Genomic DNA, 21,343 nt, shown 5'->3' with positions numbered 1-21,343 from the left:
TAAATAATCAAATATTAATGGTTGAACATGGTAAGAATGTTGAAAGACGAGAAGTTCTTTTCCAAACGTTAAACGGAAATATGGTTGTGGTACGTGATACCTTCTGACAGGATGCACACCATACACTGATATAGCATCACTGAAATATTGACATGACCTCGTTATTAATGATGATAAGGTCTGAAATGGAAGAGGGTGAACTATAACTCTCGCGGCATAACATACCAATAGATCTGCTTTCATACCAGAGTGGAACCTCAAACTGCCGACATACCCCTCCCCATGGTAGAACAAAGCAAGCTTGATGTGTGTTTTATATTTTTGTAGTTTGTGAACTATATCCTATTTCTCTCATTTTTGTGACTATTTACACAGAGTCGACGTGAATCATATTTTGTAAAAACCTATAGCTTCGCACAGACCGAGTTATTAGCCCAAACAGGTGAATTTTGCCCTATTTTCGTTTTCCAGTTATATATCAGTATTATCACCAAATCCATTTGTTATCTCAAAATGTGGCGATACGTGTTATGATGAGATGGCAGTGTTCGTATTCCACATTACAAAATGGAAATGTGTTATCCCAAGCGCCATTTTGTCAATAAGTGCCCTTTGTTAAATTAATTAATAATAGCTCTATACAACACATACATTTCGCCGTTTGCAAATATCAGTGATTGTTTAAACCGCCGTAAAGGTCAATTTAAAGGTCAATGACACTTAGAAGGTCAAGTTATGAATTAATAATTAACAGTCGAAACAATACCACAGATGCACATACAACTAGCATTACTGGCACTGGCTTTGCTTGGTTAAGTTCTATAGACTATAGTAATACAAAGAAACAAAAAATGCATCCGCTCACAAAAGACACCACACACTGTGGACTCAGTCATGTTGACCTTAGAATTTGACATTTTAAATCAGAATACTCATGGATACACAATTGCTGTCAATACCCGAGGTGTGCATTAGTATGATGATATGCTAATTCAAACGAGACAGTCACTTTAACCACAAAACGCGTACAGTTAGTGACAGTGACTAAATGCATCTTACTGTATTGGAGCAAAAAAATGGATTTTTTAATGAGCAATTTAATGCGCAATATTGAAGCAATTGCAGATAAGTGCTTTACATTGCTACTTCAAAAAAGAAGGTTGTCAATATGATCAGCCATAATAGTATACTCCTCAAAGTTTGCTAAGAGTCACCTCTTTAAAAGGTAATACGTCAAATTCAGTGCATCTGTTGAAATTGTCACAGGTGATATTGCGTGAAGACAATATTGCGTTTAATTTACAAAATTCCGTCGTCTCATGCTCCCAATAACAGTCTGGATGGTAGCCAAGGGAAGATTGTTCCCCTCTTCAGTAAGAGCACTGCCGAGTTCCTGCAGAGTTGCCGGTAGGACAGGGTGTCATGAGAGGGCAGCTCGTTCCAAGTGTGTTTGATAGGGTTCAGGTATGGTGGCCGGGCTGGCCAATCCATGCAGACACTGTTCTCCTGGTCTACGTAGGCATCAACGACATGCGTTCATGCGTTATCGTCCATGAGGGTCAAGTCCGGTCCGATTGAACCTGCTTACAGTCTCAAGTACGTATGTACACACCCAGAATGTCATTCCTGTAGCGCACACCTGTCATCGTGTCCCGCTGGAGGACATAGTGATATGGTCTTCAAGCTCTACTGATCCCACCCCAAATCATGATTTAGCCACCCCCACAGCAGTCATGTTCGGCTACGTTGGAATCCTGAATTCTTTCTCCTTGTCTGAGCCACACTCGGGCACGGCGATATGCGAAGTCTAGACAGTATCTCGATTCATCAGTGGAAAAGTACCGGTATGTGACCGATAGCCCAGTAAAGATGGTGAGATGATGGGATTTAACGTCTTTTGGCCGTGGATCGAACCCCAGACCTTCCTCTCTCCGGGCGGGCGCTCTACCACTAAACCACGGAGGCGGTCCCAGTTAAGAGTGAATATTAAAGCGGACTAAGTATATTAAGGCAAACATGACGCCCAATGTAGTCCGTTTACATTATTACACATGCTTCCCTCGAGGCATAAGTATCAGTCTCGATTATCTGCCATAACCATTGCCATAAATTAGAATGATTTAAAGGATTCACTCCAAAAGTTTCCTTGTCATTGTTTTAAAGATTTGTCTTTATTATTTCCTATACATAATTCATATTCAAGGTCATTGCTGGAGCGTGTCAGGGGCACCAATGCAGAGAGTTTCATGTGTGTGTACCGAAACGTGAAGGAGGCTAGAGTTGTCACTAGGTCATCCAAGAAAATAGCAAACTAACCCACACCCACTATAAATATAGCCTTTGTATGGTTGAATCTTATAGGCTCCTGGGTCAAAATAAATTAATGGTGTCATTACTATATATTTTCACCCCTATTTAGCCTTTACGACTAATGGAAAATGTTTCGTCGGATGATCGAACCTGGATTCTCTAAAGATACTGTGTGCGTAATCTGTCTAGTTTGGATTCTTGTGAAGCAATTGTGACCGAACATGAAGAGTCTCATACATGTTACCATCTAGAGATAAAGCGTAGCTTTGTATAAATGTCCACAATGAGTGAAAATTAATTTCTGGAGAAAAGCATGCGCAAGTCCAAGCTGATTCTTCATCATGTGTTTATCTATCCGATGCTAAAACAACTAAGACAATTCACCCGGTTAAAAACAAAAATGCTTACTTTCACAAATAAGGAAAATAATTCCTAAGAGCATGAGAAAAAGTAACCTTTGTGGTATACTTTTGAGATACCTCTGCGTATCATGATGAATAAATATTATTCTGAATCAATTGAACACTTTCATTTCTTATATTATGCAGAACGAAGGGGGCATAATTGGTATTGGTATGTCACTTTACCCGTTTCTAAAACTGCACAATATAGGGCAATTTGAAACCTTCCGCAGGCATGATACCGCAAAAAAAGGCATAACGTCTACGTTACCCATGCTTCAAATTTGATACGGGTAATGCTAGCATGTGTGTATTTAGCCTGATCACTTTTCAAGTATGAAAGTGTTGTTGAAAGCCAACACCATAAGTGTTCTAGCTGTATGCCGGCGACCTGAAAATAATCTAGTTATGACAAGCCAGTAATTGATGTTTTAGCAACGTCCCTCGCCGTCTTGGCAAATGACACACAATCAACCAAGTCAAGAAGCTGATCACCGATCAATTTTAGTCGTCTCCATGGCAAACATGACCAATTCCGTGGTCTAGCGTCAGAGCGTCTGCCCGGAGAGGTGAAGGTCTAGGTTTCGATCCCCGGCCGCGTCATACCAAAAGACGTTAAAAGATGGTACTTGTTACCCTGCCTGGCGCCCGGCATAAAGGGGCTAAACAAGGACTAGTCGGCTGGAGTAATTATACTGTGTCTGAGTGGGGTATTCATGTTACACTGCGGCGTGGTATTCCAGTTGGCTAGCACAATAAAATCGGCAGTAGTCCGGTCTAGTACAAACACGCACGCACGCACGCACGCACGCACGCACGCACGCACGCACGCACGCACGCGCACACAAGATGACTGCATTAATCTTGGACGCGATGTTAAACCCCACCTCACCTCACCTCACCTCACCTCACTTCACCTCGGCTCACCTCACCTCCGACAAACTTTGGCTGCTTGAAACCAGTTCTACACAGAATCCTCACGGCGTGCTGGAGTCAAATAACACCAATACAGTGCATTAGTTACAGGTGACACGCGAAAGTAAGACAAAGCTTCATAATTAATGACACCATCAATCATACTGACATTTTTGCAACGTGTGCACCTTTTTTCACAAGCTTTTTATCGTGTTGCCATTCTGTCGTTTACAAAAAGAGACAAGATGAAACATCAGTCAAACCTACACATAAAACACACCAATGATTTATTTGGCTTTAATATTTTATATAAATGTTGCATATCTCTGTCTGATGGAAATACAACAGGCCGATGGATAACTCCAGTTACATTCACTCTGAACACACACATTTAATATTTTCTTAAGAGGCATATTGAATATACATGTTCTACCAACAAAACAAAGTAAACCGATGAAATGAAAGTGAAGGTGTAATGATAGCAAATGTCCGTAAAATTAATTCGGGCGTGTAGATCAATATCTGATGTGTTCACCGTGCTGGGCGAAACATGTACGTCACCTTAAACTTGTGTATAGTGGCCTTGGTATTGCACGCCATTCCTCCCGAAGAGCTGCCCCTGGCTGGGCCACGTTGGCGTACACTCTCCGCCCGATAAAACATCCCACAGATGCCCTATTGGGGACATGTCTGAGGACATTGCGGGCCAGTCCAATGTCCGTACGATTTCTCGTAGGCGATAGTCGGTGACAAACCTGAGTACGATGTGATCTGGTCATGTCATCTGGCAGTTCAAAACTCTAGCGAATGGAACAGCGACAGGACGCACAATTTCGTTGACAAATTGCTGACCAAATGTCCATTTACAACAACCAAATCTGTTCGCCTGTCAAGTGTGACACCCCAACTGCAGTGACATCCCTACTTCAGTGACTCCACCGCTGCAGTGCCAACCCCGCTGCAGTGACTCTCCCGCTGCAGTGACACCCCCGCTGCAGTGACACTCCCGCTGCTTTGACACCCCCGCTGCAGTGACAACCCCGCTGCAGTGACTCTCCTGCTGCAGTGACACCCCGCTGCAGTGACTCTCCCGCTGCAGTGACACCCCGCTGCAGTGACTCTCCCGCTGCAGTGCCAACCCCGCTGCAGTGACTCTCCCGCTGCAGTGACACCCCCGCTGCAGTGACACCCCGCTGCAGTGACACACTCACTGTAGTGACACCCCCGCTTCAGTGACTCTCCCGCTGCAGTGACACCCCCGCTGCAGTGACTCTCCCGCTGCAGTGACACCCCCGCTGCAGTGACTCTCCCGCTGCAGTGACACCCCCGCTGCAGTGACTCTCCCGCTGCAGTGACACCCCCGCTGCAGTGACTCTCCCGCTGCAGTGACTCTCCCGCTGCAGTGACAACCCCGCTGCAGTGCCAACCCCGCTGCAGTGCCAACCCCACTGCAGTGACACACCCACTGCAGTGACAACCCCGCTGCGATGACTCCGCTGCAGTGACACCCCCGCTGCAGTGACACACCCACTGCGGTGACACCCCCGCTGCAGTGACACCTTCGCTGCAGTGACACCCGCGCTGCAGTGAAACCTCCCTGCAGTGACACCCCTGCTGCAGTGACACCCCCGCTGTGATGACTCCGCTGCAGTGATACCCTCGCTGCAGTGACACACCCACTGCGGTGACACCCCCGCTGCAGTGACACTCCCGTTGCAGTGACACCCGCGCTTCAGTGACACTCCCGCTGCAGTGACACCCCCCGCTGCAGTGACTCCCCCGCTGCAGTGACACACCCACTGCGGTGACACCCTCGCTGCAGTGACACCCGCGCTGCAGTGACAACCCCGCTTCAGTGACACCCCCGCTGCAGTGACACCCGCGCTGCAGTGACACCCCCCTGCAGTGACAGCCCCGCTGCAGTGACACCCCTGCTGCAGTGACATCCCCCTGCAGTGACACCCGCGCTGCAGTGACACCCGCGCTGCAGTGACACCCGCGCTGCAGTGACACCCGCGCTTCAGTGACACCCCCCTGCAGTGACACCCCCGCTGCAGTGACACCCCCGCTGCATTGACACTCCCGCTGCAATGACAACCCCGCTCCAGTGACACCTCGCTGCAGTGACACACCCGCTGCAGTGACTCTCCCGCTGCAGTGACACCCCCGCTGCAGTGACAGCGAGATGTGCTTTACCACACAAAAGAAATGTATCTGACGGTATTTTGGGTACAACTCCATTTACAAATACGGCGACGGTCTGTAAATTATGGGGCAGACAATCCAGTGATTGTTGGAACGTTGGGATGAGATGCAGCGTATCAATTACATCAGCGAGGCTGACACGCAATCCCGTCAGTCTAGTATCCCTACAGTCAGAATTGTACGATGGACTCTTGTGATAATGGAAAGGGATTTGTCGCTAATATTTAAACTGTAACAGTACATCTTACAATAATGCATCCAGACGTATATGTGCATTGTATCACGTGTTCAGGGTTTGAAATAGATTTCAAACGACCTGGTCCGACGTCTGTCCGCCATAACTGTATCCGCTTCACCTGTTTCATATATAGATTAATGCATACAGATTTAGAGTGACAATACTCTCTCCAGAAGGCTTAATATCGTGAGAGATTACTTCAACTTTACAGAAGTCAACCTTCCCTTTGTGTCCAGCACTAACTCCAGCCCTTGATGTCTACGTTCGAGGTAGAATCGAGCCTACTCTTTCCACGGAGATTCAAAGAATGTCAAACTACTCTTGCTCAGAAGCTGTTACAACATTCATTCTGGAGACATGTGGAGGATATTTCCAAAATTAACGCATCGGTGACAAGAATTATGTCGGATACAATTCCCTATTTTGACTTGTACCATTTGTTCCTGTGTTGTTGTTTTTTCAAGTGAACATTTAACTTGCCTTTGCATGTGTTTGTGACGGGTGCCACCAGTGGGGCAGGGTAGGCTCACCTTTTCGCGAACACCTGGTATCGTCACTTTTTGATAGTGATTCATAAACACATGCTAATGATATAGTCGGAATCGTACAATCGACTCTGCTTTTGGCAAAGATTTCTTACGAATATGGAAAGGGTTTTGTCGCTTTTATTTCAGTGTGGGGCAGGACCGAGGTCCAAGAAACTCTTGGTACATGTTGCTGACAAGGATTGTTCGGCTCCGATTGGTATAAGGACGTGGGTAATTGCGTGGATAGATACTCATGATGTCAATCACTGAATTTTCTGGTCCAGACTCGATTATTTACAGACCGCAGTCTGGAATATTGCTGAGTCAGATAATTGGAATATGCAGTGCGGCGTTAAACAGCAAACAAAGAAACAAATCATCTAAATCACTCACGTCGAAGAAACAACATGATGCTTTCCACAATGGGATGTATTATGCAGACTGTTACTATCGTCACTACCGGGTGAGGTTACTAGTCAGTCCATGGAAAGCAATAGAAGTACTGGAAGAAATGAATAACTCACTCATCACGATGGCAGTCTGTCTCACACACAACCATAAATTATTTATAACAGATACAATTTCGTGTCATACTAAAACGAACAAGAATTGAGTTTCAGTCGTCTTCAAACAAGGCCGTTTAGACACGTGTTCAAACATGCTGAAAGTAATGGAACAAAGAAATAGCCAATACTCAAAGACAATGATAAAGTACGATCAGAGTACAATGGTCAATTTAAGGTCAAAATTCAGTCAACGGTAATAAACATATGTAAAAACCATACATATTATACACCTGAACAAGGATACGCACCAGATACTATATATTTCAATAATAAACAGCCTTTTGTTGAAGTCATATATCATATTAAATCCTCTACGAAACACTTTTTTTTTCAATACAAAGTGACATATTTTAGTTCGTAATCGGTTATCGATTATCTAATCTTAATTGTTCTTGAGACGTGTTGCAAATTGTAAGCAGGTATTGGTGGTATCTGACACATTTGGCACAATGCGATCAATGTCAAATCAAATCCACACATTTCCCGAGGATTCATGGACGTTTGAGATATGTCAAAATATATGTGGGGTGATGCTAAACTATTTTCCAGGTGTTTAACGCCAATAATCAGTTAAGCTGTATCCAAAGGGCGCAATGACAACGATTCCAGGTGCTTAAAGCCAATAATCAGTTAAGTTTATCCAATGGGCGCAATGACAATGATTCCAGGTGCTTAACGCCAATAATCAGTTAAGTTGTATCCAATGGGCGCAATGACAATGATTCCAGGTGCTTAACGCCAATAATCAGTTAAGCTGTATCCAATGGGCGCAATGACAACGATACCAGGTGCTTAACGCCAATAATCAGTTAAGTTGTATCCAATGGGCGCAATGACAACGATACCAGGTGCTTAACGCCAATAATCAGTTAAGTTTATCCAATGGGCGCAATGGCAATGATTCCAGGTGCTTAACGCCAATAATCAGTTAAGCTGTATCCAATGGGCGCAATGACAACGATACCAGGTGCTTAACGCCAATAATCAGTTAAGTTGTATCCAATGGGCGCTATGACAATGATTACATTCAAGGGTTTTGTTAAATAATTTCTCAGCAGCCATTTTGAAATGTTTATAGTGTCAACAATTGTGACTGACACAAATGACTTAATCATTCTCGCACAGTCTGTGCTTCCTACGAGTAGAGTCTTAAAGAGTAATCTAAGGAAGAGAATTCATGGATGCCAACAGAAATAATTTGAACAGTCAGATTGTGTCGAGTTATGTGATAGTCATGTTCTGTTGTTTTGTTCGTTTTTTAACGCCTCACTCACAATATTCTAGCTATTTGACCGCACTTGTAAATAATCGAATCGGTTCCAGACAATCCAGTGACCTATATTGTGAGCAACGATCCATGCCGTTGGGTAGGATAACACGCATCAACCAAGTCATCGACCCTGGCCAGTGGCCACCATTTAGCCTTCTCTATCGACACGCCTAGGTTTCTGGGGACCCGTGCTAACCCTCTTTTGCACTTAGACGAGCTGATAACATATATATTCGGAAAGGATGCTTTGTGGTGGGTACTGGAATGATTGTCCCCGAGTTTAACCAATAACACAAAAAATTTGCTGGACATGTCAGGTCAGACTGAAGCTTCGCATTTAAAAGACTAAAATTGAATGTTTTGAATAAGTGACAGAGTGACGATGACTCAAGAAGAGGTCCTAGACCCCTCCAACCCATTGAACCCACGTCCCAAACCCAAAGAATATAAACTTTTGATAACCTATTTTCTTGCATACATGAACACTGTTTTCATTTCACTCAAGATGAAAATCACCAGGGCCATTATAAAATATATTGTTGTTTGATAATGTCTTATTGCATTTCGATCTTGGTATATTCAGTTGTCCCAGCGGTGTTCTACAGTTCAGAATAACATACTGAATAATTTATTTCTCTTTTATGCTGCTGACTTTCCTGTATCACCTTTCACTTGATGTCGGGGAATAGTTACGAAGTACCCATCAATACTGCGTGTAGGTAACTGGAAGATTTGGAAACAAATACCAACCTTCACAGAAAGGTATAAAGATGTATACGATAGCATGTTAACGGTTAACATATGTTGAAATTTTAAGTAGTAGATAGTCAAGTCCATGTATTCATTATTAGTTTGATGAATGCAGATACTTATTGCTTCCCTTCTATACATTGGAAACGCGCTTGTCGTAAGAGTCGACGAATATTAGGATCAGTTGGTTGTATTTGGAAGCTCTGGCGAATTCCTGGTTAGAATAGGTTTTTAGCATCTCAGAGCCACTTCAACACTATTCAGGATCAAAACATGTACATGCATGTACCTTTATTCGCTGGTCTGCTTGTTTCTATGACAGTTGTCCAGCTGGGAAAAGGCAATTTGATTGAATTACTGGCTGTCATGAGTGATAACGTTCCAAAAGTGAGCTTGAATAGCCACCTTGAATGTGCACAGAAATGTTTGTATAGAAATGGGTGTAAATTCTTTGGATCGCTGTATGTAAATTCGGACCTCAGCCGTAAAAAGTACAAATGTCTTCTTGATACCAATCCTGGAGTGCGTTCCAAATACAACGAGACGTGGCTATGCACAAACTACGCCTCATACATCCTAAAACTTCCAAAGGTGGGTATACGTTGTGATATCTGTGAAATGTAGGGATGTGACATTTAGGCAAGAAGAAGCATCCCAATGGGCACCAGTCGTTCTCCTCTTCTTGTTATTCTGTGTCTTATGCATATGAATCGGACTTTCTGCTCGGATGGGCAGAGTCAAAACACGGACATTTGATTCTCTTTTCCATGACGCGGTTTTCAAAGAGCATTATACGACTCTTGCTCAAAAGTTGTTTGATCAGGGCTACAGCATTCAAGAACTATTAACGCTTTCAAAAGTTATATGGTAGACAGGCGTATGACATGTCCAGGTTTAACGGATCAGTCCGATGCTATCCCTTATTTGACTTGTACCATTTGTTGGTTCAAGTGAACATTTGACCTTCCTTTGCATGGGTTTGTGACGGTTGCCAGCGGTGGGGGCAGGGGACGATCACTTTTTGAGGAACACTTGGTATCATCGCTAAAGTTGGAAGTGCACAATGGAATAAGAGATTTCTAATGATTGTAGAGAAGATTTGGTTGCTAAAGGAAGAGAATTTATTGACATCATCTTGACACTTGGTATCATCGCTAAAGTTGGAAGTGCACAATGGAATAAGAGATTTCTAATGATTGTAGAGAAGATTTTGTTGCTAAAGGAAGAGAATTTATTGACATCATCTTGACACTTGGTATCATCGCTAAAGTTGGAAGTGCACAATGGAATAAGAGATTTCTTATGATTGTAGAGAAGATTTTGTTGCTAAAGGAAGAGAATTTATTGACATCATTTTGACATCCATAAATTCTCTTCCTTATGTGTATCACTTCTAAATGCCTTTCAAAGACTTGTTTTGTTTCTTGTATTTATACTAAATTGCTTCTCGTATTATTTAGTACCCAAATAATCTTCATTTTTTGATTAAATGAAATATTTACAGGATCACAAACATTTTTTTATTGTTATTTTTTGTTTAACGCCGCACTCAGCAATATTCCAGGTACATGACGGCAGTCTATAAAGAATCGAATCTGGATAAGACAATCCGGTGATTGACATCATGTGCATCGATCTACGCAATTGGGATACGATGACATGTATCAACCAAGTCAGCGAGCCTGACCACCCGATCCAGTTATTCGCCTCTTACGACAAGCATGAGTTTGTGAAGACCAATTCTAACCCGGAATCTTCACGGGACCACTCTTAATACTGTAATGCATTGTGCTGCAGGTACTCGCCGGAGCCTGTCAGGATCATCGTTGCCGCAGGTCTGACGTATGCACGCCGAAACGCAGAGGGGGTTACCGCTGTAGAAAAGGTGTATATTTACATACTGATATTAATTTTAAAGAACACATGCAGGACCAGGTGGACAAAGCAAATATCAAATTCTTAACCAATCTCGGTTGGATTGTGGGAAACGTAACCAATCGGTTACATGTTGTTAAGGGGACAATCAACGTTGACATGTTGTTCAGGGTAGTGTATACTCTCATTTGTTCAGGTGAGGTGAAATGGGGTTTAACGTCGATTATTGCATTTATATAGAGAAGTGCATGCACCAGTCCTTGTCTTTGCTTCTTAATTCCGGGCGCCAGGCAGGGTAACAACAAGTACCGTCTTTTAACGTCATTTGGTATGACGCGGCCGCGGATCGAACCCCCGACCTTTCGCTCTCCAGACGGATGCTCTGCCACAAGACCACGGAGGCGGTCTCATTTGTGTAGCCTTTACTTTACTCACCATAGTGAGACGGATGGATGCAAGTTTGAGTACCTTGTCTAACTCACAACTACCTTTCCATAAATGCATTTACACAGTATGAGATGTATAATAATACCTCAATAATTTATAAATGTTTGGTGTGAATAATATACCCAGATATTTATATTTGTTCCCCTTGGAGTACCGTCTCTCGTAACTTCTTAGCGGGTCCTGATTTCGAAAGAGCTGGCAGCGTCTGCATATATAGAGAAGAGAAACAATATTTGGTGCATCCTCGGAAATAAATATTCATTTACATTCTGCATTATCCATGGTATTGACTTACTCATATATGTATTACTCGTACAGTGGGAATAGCTCAGGGGAAAACATATATCCTTGACGGGTACCTATATAACACTGGAAGCATTCGGTAAAATGTTTTTATGCACGCCTGTAACAATACATATCACTGATCTCGTAAGGCATTTAACACAGTTCCATAGATACTGTGAATGAAGAAGACATAAAACTTCCGCCTCGGTACGACAGCTATTTTCTTATCACTGGACAGTTGCAATGTATACAAGAGGCAAAAGGAAAGGGTAGAAACGTTGAATTGAATAATTTGTGATATGGCGTATGAAGTTATTGCAGATTATATATACCTGAGTGTGAAAGACGGAGATTTCTAAAGTTCAGAAAAGTTTTAGGTTCACAGCAGTGACAGAAAAGTGACACAAATAACACATTGCTGGAACTACCGGTAACGAACATTGCTGGAACACCGGAACACTTACATTTCTGTGTTGACAGTGAAAATGCTTTTTATCCAGTAAAATAATTACTGGATAACAGTTATTATACGCCACTCGTGAAAAAAGCTCCTTTTCCACCTCACTTGCGATCGATGAGAAATACGTCATATTTCACTAGACACATGAAATATCATTTATGTATTGAACATTTTGGTATGGAATCAATAAAAAACATTTAACAGCATTGATTAAATAATCATGCTGAGAGATCTGCTTTGACATACAAAACAAGACTGTATCGAACGGTACTTTCTGTGCAACTACATTATTGACAGCAACTACGAAAAAAGAAAAGTTACAATCTGTTCACAATGAAATTACAGATAAAAATAATGGAGGGGCGACACATGGAGAAAAAAAACTATTCTTAGCTTTGCTTGTCTTTTTTTTTAAGTATATGTAATTCTGTTCAACGTTGTAAAGACGAGTGTCTGTGTATATAGTTTCATTTCTTCCCTCATTTCAACTATAAATTTTATATATGTATATATTCTTAATAATTTCAAACAAAACTGTGAGGCCACAGGCACATGGTTGTTTACAACATCAACTATTTTCCAAGTGACATAGCATGATAAATATACATGGACAAATTTCGTACAACATCAATGTCAACTGAAGATATAAGAGTGACAAATTTGTGGATATTTGATTTACATCTTCAATAAGTTCTTGATTACACTGATTGCAAAATCTTAATTGTCTACATCTATTTTATATCGTCATAATTCAATCATTAGTTTGTGGGAACAGCATCGATATTGTGCAAAGGAAATTCTATATTTTCAAAGATTGACATAAAAAAGATAGGTGTCTGTGTATATATGAGATTTAAAAAAGCATATAGTAATTACATTTACTTGACATGTCTACAATAGAAAGCCATTTTTGAAAGTATATATATTCAAGGGAATGTCTTGTGGACAGCAACACCTCATGTGGATTTTCCGGTACACATTGTTCATTCCATACATAACTAAATCTACATTCGTTTAACAAACGTTTTACATTATAAACCCATTTTTTTAACTCCACGGCTTTCATATAACAACATCATGTTATAAGATTTTCTTGGCCATCAAATTACACAGCACCTTTTAAGTTTTAAACCAATATTTGATTATTCCAATGTACTGAAACACGACTACCTTTGTTTAATCAAATGTTGTAAAACCTTTTACAGTACTTGAAAACATAATAGTATCAGTAGCAAAAGGCAGCATGAATGCCTCAACTGTTTCAGGGTGTAGTTGAAAGCCTATGTCACAGTTGTGTTTTGTCTGTTTCGCCAACTCAGTAACGAAAACACAAAATAGGTAACATGTACATATTTAGGTGGTGTTTTATGTTATGCAGGTTAAAGAGGCTGAAGAGGATTTCCAGAAGTCGTAAACGTTTCGTGTACTTTGGGATATGTTACATGCCTGCCTTGTGTATTGAATGTAATGCTAACACAAACAAGAAGCATGTTTGTGAACATTTGACTTCCCTTAGCATGTGTTTGTGAAGGGTGCTCCCACTGGGCCGTATACGCTCATCTTATTGCAAACCACGTGTTTGTTCTATGTATGTTTGAACTAAATATTTAGATTCAGATTCAATTCTTTACTCAAAATCACCCACGGTGGTACGAGAGTACAATATATAATTAACATTTGATAAACATACATAGAACAATTCAAGACATTGTATACATACATTGCATGTTCAAATTCTCATCAAGATGAAGGGTTTTGAACTCATAAATTTCGCAAGTGTTTACCGGAAAATAGTCTTGGCAATTTATGGATATTGGGGAACTTATAATAATATTCGGGGATGTGTATAGATCTATAGAGAGCAAAGAATTCACATTTAAATAAATAATGATATTCATCAGCTACTACAGGGGAGGTACATGGTTGGCATGTTCGTTCTTCTGTTGTAATTTTTTTCCATCTACCGGTTTCTACCCTGAAACAATGATTACATGTTCTAAATTTTAATAGAGGGATAGATATGTTTTGGGCAAGTAAGAGGTATTTTTTATTAAGGAGAGATCAGATTGATATACTTATATAGATTGCCTTTTGAACTAGATATGATATTGTATCGCCATTCTTGAAGAAACTGGTCCTTTAAAGTATCTTCGACACGGTTTGTGAGCCACTTACTTGTAACTAACTAAGGATTATCAATCACGTTACATAAATCACAACAGTTCATTATGTTAGTTATACATTCTAACCACTTATTATAAAGTCCATGACTTCTGGAATCATACTAAACATAATTATAAACGAAGTGTGAGAGCTTCTGATTTCTAGTTGTTTTATGCCAGAAATTTATATTCTCCTATATACCTTTAAACGAAGTGGCATTCTTCCAAATTTGCCATAAATCATGAAGTTAGGGGTACTGTTCCTAACCCTGTTGTCATTTTAAAAAAGGATTAAGTTGAAGTTTCTCAATGATTTCGAAATTTTCATATCCCCATATTTCGCAGCCATACAGGAGAATTGATGTTATCAACATATCGAAGGCTGAAAGCAAACAGTCGAATGGAAGAGTAATATTTCTTGCTTTTTGAGCAAGGTAAACATCATTTTTGGACCATTTTTTGACAAACCTTTGATTGCACCTAGTAGACGTCGGTTCCTATGAAGCTTAATTCCCAGGTAATTGTAATCGCTAACGACTTCAAGGTTTTACCTTTAGAAGCCCAGACCCAAATATAACAAAATTACTTTTACTACCGTTGACTGATTATTTCCATTTAATGCAGTAATTCATCTTCCGAGGCAAGAGAGTTAACTGACTTTAAAAGTCCAGTTTCCATCCTTGCCGAACTAGGCAGGAATTCCTGGGCTCGATCGTAGCGTTACCGGTGGCTGTGACGAGTTGTGTCCCTTCTATGCCTCTCCTATGGACCAATCAGATTCCATCTTTCGTATCACTTGCATTTGCTCAAAACAAAATGGCGGCCCAGTCAAGACGATCTGATTGACAATCAAGATCGACATCGCGAAGTGCATCAAATCATGTGAGCACTTTGATTACAAACTTGAAAGGATTTGGAAAATATCTGTTGACAACGAGTTGGCGGTGCACATGCTGTGCAAATCTTGCAATCGAACGAACTCTGCATGACAGTTTACGAACCGGATTTCGGTGCGCGATTTTGATTGGACTATGCATAGACTCGTTAGTCCAGCCAAAATACAACCCCTTGGGGGGGGGGGGGGGGGGGGGTGGTCTTTAATGGTCTTCTGGTTAATGGTGATTTCAGTGTGGCTTATGGCCATGGTTCATGGTCGTGATAGATCATAGGAAGTGGTGATGGTAGCTGGACATTTCAACAATAAATCATTTCGTGTGAGTGTACGTTTCACTGGGTAATTAAAACTCTGTCTACGACTTGTGCCCATGGCACGCTGTGATATAATTCAAATAATATTCAGAACACACTCACTCAAGAAAGTTTCATTGCAGCGCCCTTACATTTATAAAAAGTCTTTGAAAAAACTTTATTAATGACAACATGTAGTTTACAAACATTTTTGCGATCGATATCCATTGCCATCTCCGCCAACCACCGTAAGGATTTGACAGAAGGGGATTTGAAAGTCCATCAGAAAACACTCCTCCCTTCGAAAGGCCACGAAACAATATTCCGACAGCACTGGAACTTGATTATAACAACATCTAAATCTTGATGGAATTCATTTCAGAACACGCACAATTAAGCTGATCATACACGGACCACTGTTTCTGGGCCATAAATGTTACATTTCTGTCACAGGCTGACCGTGAAATCTTGACAAAGGTAAAAAATTGACAGGTTAAATCAGGTCCCTCGTGTCAAACCGTCTCGTCTACAGCCTAAAAAGCGTCTGTTAAGTTATACTCCAGTTCCATTGGTAATCAGGTTAATGTTGAACCTGTAACAGGCGCCCTCTAGAACCATATCAGCTGGTGACAAAAGGTCTGATATTTTACTGTGTCGATTTGCGTTGTGTTCTCCTCTCCCTGTGCAGTATTCTTTTGTCTATATGTTTTAGGAGGCTCCTGATCGGGTTATCAACTCTAATTATAGATAAAACACAAAGAGTGAATTTTGATTTAAGTTTATTTTTAACACCAGGAGGCAAACCCCCATCAACTTAATTTATAGACAAACCTATCTACTTTTCCTCTTTCTCTACTTATGCACTAACACTTGAAGTTTATATTTAATAAGGTGAAATGGGGTTAACGTCGCGTCCAACGTTATTGCACTTACATAGCGACGTGCATGCACGTGTGTGTTTGTGCGTGTGTGGCTGCTTGTATTAGTCCGGACTGGTGCCCATTTATGGTACTAGCTCACTGAGAAACCATGACGCCGTTTAACGTGGTCTAGTGGTAAAGCGTCCCCCGGAGAGCAGAAGATCAGAGGTTCGGTCTTCGGCCGCGTCATACCAAAAGACGTAATATTAAATGATGGTTACTCTGCGTGGCGCTCGGCACAAAGGGACTCAAACAAGGACTGGTCGGCTCGGAGTCAGAATTACCAGAGTGGTAGCATATGAAACAGGTCAAAATAAGGAATTGCATCGGACATCAATTTTGTCACTCTGGGAATGTCCTACACATGTCTACTTTTTTAAAGCTTTACTGAGGTCTTGAATTTTATAATCCTGATGACTCGCACACCCGGTAGAGATGAACATCTTTGAAAATGAGACCCCGGATTGCCAATGTTGAGATGTTGTATGTGTGTTTATCAATAAGCTGAGACCTTGTGCTGATAATAAAGTGTTATGTTATCGTATCTTATCTTATCTTATCTCACTGAGCCGTATACCTTGATATAAAAGGAGACTAGACTTGGACATTTTGCAGAACAATTTGTAAACTCAAATTTAAATATGTCTAGGAATCCAGTAAATAATGATTGAGCAAGGGCAAGGACAGGCATCAGTTACAACGCCTTTACCTTGACTTGCCAATAAAATAATTGAACTCAAAGTTTGAATGACTTTGTACCCATGGATTGTACTCAAACAGGGGAAGGTCACAGAAAACATTTCAAACATTTCCATTTGATTAAAATACAAGTTGGTCACAATGAAAAGTAACATTTTAACAGATGCTGAAGTAAAAGCTACAGCCCTCCCCCTGTACCGCCCAAATATGTGTACTTGATGATGGTTTTCATCCTCTTTCGGTTTGCTGTTTGCTTTACAGTCAGCAGTCTGCAACATTTCAGATATTGACGACGGCCTGGAGACAAACTTGTTATTGATATTATGAACATCGACTCACGACGCCGTGGTACATTGAATAGGTTGCTGGGTCCAAATTGTAACCCACGGGGTTGATCCTGCTTGCAACCGTGTCAAAATAAACGTAATTTCTGATACCATTTGACAAAACAACAAACCTCCATTTACTTGACATACATGCCAGTTTATCAGGAGTGTCAAATTTAAAAATTCATAATATAGATACTGAAATGACTTGTCAAGCACCACATCTGCGGACCTCCCTTTATGCTAAGTCAGCATCAATAGCGTAGTAGGCCACTACAATCTGAAGTGACAACACTGATATTGATCCCCCCGTCAAATCAGTTTGCCTCTGAATCGTGCATACAGCTTACGTGTATAGGATAGGGCTAACATACCTGCTCAGCTATCGCCAGGGAGAGTATCACAGCTCCACCACCAAGAACCATGTACAGCCAAGTGTCTCTTCTCGCTGTAGCAGTCTTGTCGATGGAACTGTCCTTAGTTAAGAGCTTCTTAAGTGCAAAGGACATAGAAGCGATATCGGCACTGGCTTCTAAGAGTCCTAAGATGAACGTGAAGAGTCATCTCCACTGTGCCCAAAGATGCCTTGCGCGAAAAGCATGTAAATTCTTTGGATCCACGTACCTACCTACTGACTCTGCCTTCACGGGGACGGAGTACAAGTGCCTTCTTGATACAAGCACTAAGAAAGAAAGTCCTTACAAGGAAGCGCGGTTATGCGACAATAGGAACTATCACATTTTTTACATCCCAACCGTAAGTTTCATGAATCGTATTCGTGTGTACCTTTCAAATACATCTTGTTCTAGTAACTTAAATGTACTTATATGTAAGGTCGTGAAAGACCCAGACAATGTTATCATAAGGATAAATGAAAGTAATTAAACACATCTCTTTTTAATTCTGGAAACCCATTTGTTCAGAAACTCTCCATGCTGTGGCCAGTCTATGTCAAAGGAATTTTCAAAATTGAACATGCTGTTCTCATGGGCACATGAAACGGAAGAAAAAATGTAACTCAAAATTGAAACTATGTCGCCCATGGGCCATGCCCTGAAGATTGGCCCATGGACAGGCCTATGGGCGAGAACATTTTCCTTTGCTCAAAACTCTTGTTTTTCTTTGGCAAATACATAAATGTTGTCTACGAGCATCATGACACATGAATCAACTCATTTGAACTTAATTCAACTAATTTGTGGCGTTAGCAAAATATTTCGCCCATGGGCTAGAAAATTTTCCTTTGCTCAAAACTCATGTTTTTCTTTGGCAAATACATAAATGTTGTCTACAAGCATCGTGACACGTGAATCAACTCATTTTAACTTAATTCAACTAATTTGTGGCGTTAGCAAAATATTTCGCCCATGGGCTAGACATTTTCCTTTGCTCAAAACTCATGTTTTTCTTTGGCAAATACATAACGTTGTCTACAAGCATCGTGACACATGAATCAACTCATTTTAACTTAATTCAACTAATTTGTGGCGTAAGCAAAATAGTTCGCCCATGGGCTAGAACATTTTCCTATGCTCAAAACTCATGTTTTTCTTTGGCAAATACATATATGTTTGTCTACAAGCATCGTGACACATGATTCAACTCATTTTAACTTAATTCAACTAATTTGTGGCGTTATTAAAATATTTCGCCCACGTTTTCGTCAGTCCATTTACAGCATTAACTAATTGTGTGAAAAGTATATTGTATCATGTGAAATATACTTTATATTATATCATTCCATTACTATTTAAAAAGGGTCTTTTGGTTGGATGTTTCCTTTGTAGAAGGTTTTCAAATTTTACCTTTTTTACATATAGTAACGATTTTTAATGAACCCGGCCTCACCTCTCAAAAAATATTTATAGTATTTATCATACGACTTCATGCGAGTGTACTCCAATATCATTGGCGTTATTTTCCACAACATTAAAGTTTAATCAGTTTTATTCTCATTTCAAATTTTATGTCTCGTTGTTACATATTAATTTGTTACATTGTTTATGATGACATACAAAGACGAGGCCACAGAGCGGAAGAACCCTGCCTGTCGTATCTTTGGTCTGGTGTATTCAATCAATCAGTTTATTCGGTAACAAGGCCTCAGGCCCACGTACAGATATATATACAATTTAGTTTCACATCAAGTGCTGCATGAAATAATATTTACAGGTAAGAAGAACGAAGACAGATAACATCTTTAACCTAATTGGCTAAGTTCTCAAGACAGTTTACATCAGAAGAGTTTAACATTCTAACCAGTGTGCCTTTACGATTATTACCAGTAATGAAGTCTAAATATTGGAAATATTTTGTGCGAATATCTTCATAAATAGGGCAAACAGGAATTAAATGAATTTCATTTTCAACTGCCCTTAACTTGCACAATTGACAAAACCGGAGTGTCTTATCGATGCCATCCCTCCTACCTGTGTTATGCATAATTCCCAGTTCTCCAATACGTAAAAGGGTAAGCATACGTCGCTTTCTTTTGACAATACATTTAATAGATACGGTTCAAGTAATAATGATGTCTTGAATAATGAATACAATTCTAATTTCGAGCATCCAGACACTTCAGAATACCATGTTTGTGCATGACAGTCCTTAACCCTCAGTTTTAACCCACTTAAAAAATATTCAGGATCACCAGCACCTTGAAATGCCCACACATTTCCGAAGCCATGAGAATATAACATATTCTTAAGAGCAGAAACCCATGTATTCCTACCAACGGCATCAAACCTAACTAACATATCGTAACACCGTTTTGGAAATCTCTCTTGAGACATATTTAGAAGCTTAAACCAGTATCTTAAACATCTTGTGTAAGAGTCAATTTATATACCATATCGACCACATTTTCCGAGCACTGCAACATTTTGAAATTTGGAACTAATACCCAAAACAGATTTACAAAACTTCGCTTGGAAACTTTCGAGAAACAACCATTTATGAACACCCCAAATCTCTGAACCATATAAGATAATAGGTTTAATCTGAGAGTCGAACATTTTAAACAACACTTTAGGAGCGATATTTCGAAGTTTATAACTGAAAAGTTTTATAGGAATTAAAGCTTTACTTGCTTTCAAAACTAATGTCTGAACTGTTCTCGACCAACACAGCCTGTTTGAAAATATAATACCCAAATAACTGTAATATGTAGAAACCTTGACAGGCATATGCGCTAGTTTCCATCTCTCGTAGTTCCTTAACTTACCACCATTACAAAAAACTAAGATATCAGTTTTATCCATGTTAACTTTTAGCCCCCATTTGTTACAAAAATTTGTGTAAAACATCAATCTTCTTCTGTAGTTCAAGAACTGAATCTGCAACAATACACTAGTCATCCGCATATAAGAGAAGAACCAATTCCAGTAAATCCTCATGTACAAATATCCCTCTACAACCACACTGCTGGATGTCCTCTTCCAACTGATTTATGAATAACGAAAACAAAAGAGGACTTAAGACGCACCCTTGTCGTACACCACCGAGACTGTTAAAATAATCTGAGATGCTACTCTCTGAAATTTTAACACAAGCAAGAGTTTAAGAATAGATGTCCTGTATGATAGTAAATATTTTCCCATGAATTCCATTAAAATGCAGAACAAACCAAAGAAGATCCCTTTTAATAGAGTCGAACGCTTTCTGAGAGCCTATGAACATACAGTAAAATCTACCTTTTTACTTAGACAAATATTTCTGCATTAATGATTGAAGAATAAACATGTTATCCACTGTGGAATATCCCTTTCGGAAGCCAGCCTGACATTCCGCGAGCTTATCA

This window comes from Haliotis rufescens, unplaced genomic scaffold, assembly GCF_023055435.1.
Source record: "Haliotis rufescens isolate VD_foot unplaced genomic scaffold, xgHalRufe1.0.p SCAF_7, whole genome shotgun sequence".
Taxonomy (NCBI): Eukaryota; Metazoa; Mollusca; class Gastropoda; order Lepetellida; family Haliotidae; genus Haliotis; species Haliotis rufescens.
The sequence above is the reverse complement of the archived record's forward strand: the minus strand, read 5'-3'. Positions refer to the sequence as shown.